At 35.7% G+C, this 7069-nt stretch overlaps 1 pseudogene; it reads left to right on the forward strand.

Annotated features, from left to right (window-relative positions):
• Positions 1 to 395: 395 nt before the first annotated feature.
• On the forward strand, positions 396 to 941 carry LOC118703662 (annotated as a pseudogene).
• The last annotated feature ends 6128 nt before the right edge of the window (positions 942 to 7069 follow it).

Below are 7069 nucleotides of genomic sequence, written 5' to 3' on the forward strand. Positions count from 1 at the left end.
GAAATTCAGCATCCAATTACACTTACAAAAAAACAAAACAAAAAAACAAATACCTCCTAATGCACTAGGACCTTCTTCAAACCAACAAAGAGACTCTATAAAAATCCCCACTTTCAATATAATATTTAATGGTAAAAGTGTAATCATTCCTATTCACTTTATAATACACATCTTAGTGCACTAAAGCAGGAAAAATAATAATAAAAGGCTTACATATTGGAAAGAAAAAATAAAAGCACCTTTATTTGGAGATGACATGATTAACTCCTTAGAAAATACCAAAGAATGTATTTACAATAAAAGCTATTGAGACTAATAAATGAATTATCAAGGTCACATCAGACAAAGTTAACATAAAAAAATCAATTCTGTCTTTTTACCACAATGCCTGTGGGATGAAGACCATTCCCAGCAACCAGACTGCCGACATTCCAGGAAATGTAGCATCACTCTCTCTGGACAGGACACACAGTACTGTGAAGGGGCCCAGAGCAGCCTGTGGAGGGATTTCAGTCACATCAATGTAGAACTCAGTCTCCCTGGGAAGAACAGGAAGAGGCTCGGGATTGACAAATGGTGGGGAAATGGAAAGGCCCTAGCTGTCATTGGCACTATCTGCAGTCATGTACAGAACATGATCAAGGGTGTTACACTACAAGGCTTTCATTACAAGATAAGGTCTGTATATGCTCACTTTCCCATCAATGTTGCATTCAGGAGAATGATACTCTTGAAATCAGAGATTTCTTGTGGGAAAAATACATCCGTAGGGTTCAGATAAGGTCAGGTGTTGCTTGTTCAGTATCTCAGGCCTAGAAAGATGAGTTACTTCTTGTAGAAAATGATATTGAACTAGTATCACATTCAGTTGCTTTGATTCAGCAAGTTAAACAGTAAAAAACAAGAATATCAGAATGTTTTTGGATGGTATTTGTGTCTGAAAAAAGAGCAATTTAGCAGTCTGATGAGGAAGATCTAAGTTGTCCAGTTACAGAAACAGTAAGATGCTGATGATTCCTCAAACTTATTTGTGACATTTTAAAGATATAGTAAAAGCCATGTATTATAAATTCTAGTTCTATATACTTGGAATGAACATTTGGAAATTAAACTTAAATATGTTACAGTTTTTACTAGCATTAAAAACATGAAAAATAGGAATAATTTTAACAAAATATGTAAAATATTTGTAGTCTAAAAACTAAATTATTGATTTTAATTATATAAATCAAAATAGACATATAAATGGAAAGATAAACCATGTTTATTGATTGGAAGATGATGCTGTTAAAATGCCAATATTCCCCCCCAAACTGTCTTGTGATTCAATTAAATCTTAATTAGAATCCCAGCATGCTTTATTTGGGTAGAGATCGATCAGCTGACTATAGTATTCATATGGAAAATAAATAACTTACAATAGCCAACATATTTTTGAACAACAGCAAAGCTGGAGGACTCATATAACTTGAGTTTCATTATTATTATAAAGTGACAATAATGAAGTTAATGAGGTATTGTCTTAAGGATAAACACATAGACAAATGAACAGAATAGAGAATATAGACATAAATCTGCACAGTTATGGGTGCTCTATTTCTTTTTATAAAGATGCCAAGGCAAATATATGAAGTCATGATAGTCTTTTAACATATAATGCTATCTTTGGATATCCATATGCAAAGCAATGAAAATGACTAGTGATTCATTTCAAATACAAAAATTATCTCAAAATGGATAATAAATTTGTTTTTAAGGGCTAAAGTTATAAAAATTCCATAAAAAAACTAGAATAAAGTTTATGTGGCATTGGATGAGAAAAAGTTTTTAGAGCAGGACTCAAAAACTATAAACTACAAAAGAAAATATGATAAATTTTTTAATAAAATAAAAAACTCACTTTTTCTGTGTGATATGTTAGAAAAATGAAAGAAATAGACATGGAGAAAATATTTGCAAAATATATCTTATAAAAGACTTAGTAATTATAAAGAGACCTTACAACTCAAAATAAAAAAGAAAAAATGAATTAAAATGGGTAGAAGGTTTGCCATAGCTAGGTGGTGCAGTTGGTTGAAGCATTGTCCCTATACTAAAAGATTGCTGGTTCAATTCCTGGTCAGAGCACATACCTAGGTTGTGGGTTTGATTCCAGGTTGGGCTATGTAAGGAAGGCAACAGATGGATGTTTCTTTCTTACATTGATGCTTCTCTCCTTCCCTTCCCCTCTCTTAAAATAAATAAAATAAAATAAAATAATTAAAAATAAAAAAAATGTGTAAAAGGTTTGAATAAACACTTGACCAAAGAAGAGATTTAGATGGTAAATGAGTTAAAAGATTTTAACATCAACATCATTTCAAAATATGCAAAATCATTTTGCCTTAGGGAAATGCAAATTAGAGCCACAATGAGAAACCGCTACACACCTATTGAATAACTAAAACAAAAGATTTTGATTAGTATGCAGAACAACTAGAACTATCATGCATTAGTGTTATGAACTTAAAATAGTCAACCACTTTGGAAGACAATTTGACAATTTCTTATAAAGTTAATCAGACACATCAATTCCATCCCTAGCACTCAAAAGAAATGAAGGTCTACATAGGGGTCTGCACAAAAATCTCTGTATAAATGTATATAGCACCTACTTTCATAATTGCACAAATTGGAAATGACCCAAATGTTCCTCAGCTGATGAATATATGTTCAAAATTTAGGTATATCTATAATTGAATATAACTGTGCAATAAAAGGAATGAACTACTGATGCATGTGACAATATTGATGAATCTTAAATATGTTTATGATAAGTAAATAAAGTGAGACTCAAAGGCTATGTAGTGTATGACATTTTGGAAAAGACAAAACTATAGATAGCATATAGATTTCTGGTTGGCAGGCTGACATTCCATTTCTATGTTTAATTTCAGACATGGCAAGCTTTATTTCTTTCAGTTTGATCTGGGCTTTTTGTTGTTGTTGTTAATCCTAACCCATTGATTTTGACAGATAGTAGAAGGGAGAAAAGGAGGGAGGAAGAAGGAAGGGAAGGAGAGAGAGAAGAGAGAGAGAGACATCATTGATGTGAGAGAGACTCATTGATTGGTTGCTTCTTGCACATACTCCAACCAGGGCTGGGGATTGAACATACAACCTAGGTATATATCATAGTTTTGATCAGGAATTGAACCTGAGATCCTCTGGTGCACAGGCCAAAACTCTTAACTACTGAACCTTGCCAGCCAGGGCTGATTTGGGCTTTTTTAATATCTTACATTTTTACTTTTTGGACATATAGAATGTAGCTATAATAAGTATTTTAATGTCTTTGTCTGCCAATTCAAATATATGCATCAATTCTGGGTTGGTTATTACAGATTACATTTCCCTCCTTTTCATGCCTGGAAATTTCTGAAATTGTGGATTTCATTCTTTCTAGTCTTAATTTTAAGCTTTGCTAGGTGGGAAGTTTTGTTAGATGGCAGAGCAGTGTTCTAGGGCTAGTCATTTGCCATTATTGAGGCAAGACCCTTTTGTATGTGCTACGCAGTACCTCCTGAACATTTAGACTTTCCATCGGTTTGATAAGAATAGGTACTGTCTCTAGATTCTGTGAACCTTCAGCAAGGTTACCTCTAAACTTCCAGATGACTCTTTCCTCAGCCTTCGTAGGTTTCTTTTTCTTTTTCTTTCTTTTTTTTTTAAATATTTTAATTGATTTCAGAGAGGAAGGGAGAGGAGGAGAGAGAGAACCATCAGTGATGAGAGAGAATTGTTGATTGGCTGCCTCCTGCATGCCCCACACTGGGGATCGAGCTCACAACCTAGGCATGTGCCGTTGCCTGGAATCGAACCCAGGACCTTTCAGTCTGTAGGCCTACACTCTATCCACTGAGGCAAACCGGCTAGGGCCTTGGTAGTTTTCTTATAGATTTACACTGATAAGAACTTAGCTGATGACACAGGGGGATTCTCTGCAGATATCTGGAGTTATTTCACTGTGTAACTATTTCCTCTTCCTCTCCAGTAACCTATGCTGGTCTCTCTCTGGGTTTATTCTCTCTGTGATGTGTGGCATAGAACCTCTCAGCACAGTAAGCTGGGCTATGAACCACGGGCTTACCTAATTTGTTCCCTGTCTCTCAGCCACCACTGCCCTTTGTTGCTTGATGTCCAATGTCTTAAAAACCATATTTTGAATGTATTTTATCCAGTTTTCTGGTTGAGTAAGGTGAGAAAATAAATATGATCCAAGGTACTGCATCTTGGCCAGAAATAGAACTCTTTGTTTTTGATACTTTAATAATTCTTTCTTACTTTTTTTTTTTTTTTTTTTTTTTTTAACTAAATCAATTGGGCTTTTTCTACACCAACTCTTTTCAAGAAATTTCTTGAGCAGGCCAGATGGAGGTCCATAGAGTGTTCCAGTTTTACTGCTGTTCACAATTCAAAAGTTCTCTTCCTCGCTGTGGTCAAAAGCAGACTGTTTCATATAAGTGTAGCTTTCTCTCACTATATATATATTTGGTAGCTTGCCTGTTCTACTTTACTGACCCAGAACAGTCAAAGATAATTTCAGTTGCTTAGCACACTTTAAGCAAGTTCTTGCCCTGTCAAGGGGTACACTTTTTGAACATCATTCTGAACCTCACACTTTTACAAATGCATTTTGATAGCACTTTTAGGTATGTTCTCCATTAGAGAAATTTCACTCTGAATTTTTATTCCAAGGTTCTTCCCCATCTACTCCCTTAACCTCAACTGCTTTTGACAACCGTTGTATGTAGTTTAGAAATATTATAGGATTATTTTGTCTTCATCAGAAATAGTGTTTGCATTCAAAATTTACCTGTTGCTTTTGTGATTTATGTAAGGAGAAGGTAGGATGCTGATTTATGAAGCTTGCTCATTTTGGAAGTTATCCTCTTTTTAAAAGTTGCAAACAAAATTTCTTAATATGAAGGGAATGCATATCTATATATACATAAAAGCTAAGTGACTGGAATGACAGAATGATTGGATCAATGGGAACAACTGGTTGCTATGATACACACTGTGGTGGTTGCCCAATTGGGGCCCTGATCAGCTTCCCACAATCTCTTGCAGCCCCTCCCCACAAACTATTTTAAATTTAAATATATACTACAGTGTGGTAAGTGTTAAGTGGTTTAGTGGATACTATTGGTACTGGGCCCAGATTCCTTTTTCTGGCCCAGCACACTTGCCCAGTTGCTATGAGAATGGCTGCTGAAGGCTCCCAGCTGCCTTTTTCTTTTAAGGATTGCCACCTCACCAGGGAGATTATGCTGCCCACTCAGGACAGCTCAGGGGTAATGATTATGGGTGGGATCAACCCTGTTGAAACATAGACTTACAAGTTATAATTGCTATTTCCTGACCTCAGGGCTGGACATGATAGTTAGCACTGGCTTTATCTGTGGCATTATACAAAATATAATGTTTAAATTAATTTTAATGTCCACAAACTTTTTTGTGTGTATGTTCATTCCAACTTGCCAGTGAAAGAGGAAAGTCATATGATAGAATTATCACATCACTCTCATGAAAACTGGAACTTCCAAGGAAAACCTCAGGGAGGAGGAAATTCTTAAGCAGGGAACGGATCTCTACAAATGAACTGGAGGTATCAGGCTGAACAGTATTTTTAGGGGGAGAGGCTTCATATCCAATCTTAGTGCCATTATTTGTTCACTGCCTCCTTTTCTTTTCCTTATTCAATCCATGGCCAACTCTGATGTGTCTTTTCCTAAGTTTCATATTTGATTTAGTCCCGTGTATTTCTGTTAGTGTTACTGACTCAAAGTTTGGGTACCTGATGTTTTAAAAGGCCAAAAGTCAAAACATCAGAGTTCGTAGTATGGAAAGGTTACTGATTGAGAAGGTACTGAGAAGATGGGAGACCAAACGTCGCCTCAAATCCATCTTCCTTGCTGGACCAAGCTAAGGGTTTAAAGATTTGGAGGGAATAGGAATGAACAAGTGCTTGTGGACAAGTTTTATTGGAGGAACTCAGATGTTGGCCATTTACGGTAAAGAGATGTGAATAGCAGATCTTCCTGAATGACAGACCCTTGGTTCTGAAAGGGTTCCAGTGTTTAAGCTGTGTTATGTCTAGTCCTTTGTTTTTTTCTGTGTGGGGGGGTGGGACTGGCGCTGGTATAGCCTGAAGCAAAAGTTCTCTCCTCTGCACATGCTGCAGCTGCATGACTTCAGTTTTTATCTGCTGTCTCTGAAAAACAATTCAGTAACTTGTAAGGTATTAATGTAGTTATTTCAGCACAAAAAAAAACTAGACTCTATGGGGGTGAAAAACAAAACAAAATAAAATTCCTCTGAGGACTTCTTAGCTCTTGCTAAAGCGTTTGCAAGTTCTGCATACATAGGGATCCATTTTTATTTTCCTCCAACTAAGGCAGGGACACAGAAAAATGGAATCTTTCATTGAAAAGGACATTTTACTTTTATTCACATTTATAGCTTAGCGGGTTACATGACCTAGAAAGGAGATGTGTCTATCTTGGTAAAAAGCATCAACATCCAAATGATCACTCAAGTTAAAATATTGGAGTTATTTCAGAATTTTACCCTATCCTGTTCTTAATTGGTCACTAAGTGCTATTTGAAAACTCTCTTAAATTTACTTTATTTCACTCTTCCTATCTTTTTGCCTTAATCCTGACCTGCATTGTCTCTTATCTGAGTTAAAACAACAGCTTTTTGTTTCACTTGGAAAATAGACCATTTACACCCCCCCCACCCCCGCCTCCCCAAATAATATCTATAAAGCCTGTGAATTGTAAGAATTAAAGGTCATACATGTTTCTAAGGGCAAATCTTCTGACTAAGTAAAAAGGGAATTTTATACAAGTTGTTTTTATTTTTTTAAAACTAGTTCTTCACTAGAAAGTAAGGAATCACTAACTCAATTCAATAAAAAGTTACTAAGTGTCTGCTCTGTGCTGGGCATTGTGTTGGAGTACACAAATAATAGGAAAAGGTAACTAATTAGTGGAGGTGACCAAAGACTAAAATCACAGTTCTC

The sequence above is a fragment of the Pipistrellus kuhlii genome, unplaced genomic scaffold, assembly GCF_014108245.1.
Source record: "Pipistrellus kuhlii isolate mPipKuh1 unplaced genomic scaffold, mPipKuh1.p scaffold_m20_p_4, whole genome shotgun sequence".
Lineage (NCBI taxonomy): Eukaryota > Metazoa > Chordata > Mammalia > Chiroptera > Vespertilionidae > Pipistrellus > Pipistrellus kuhlii.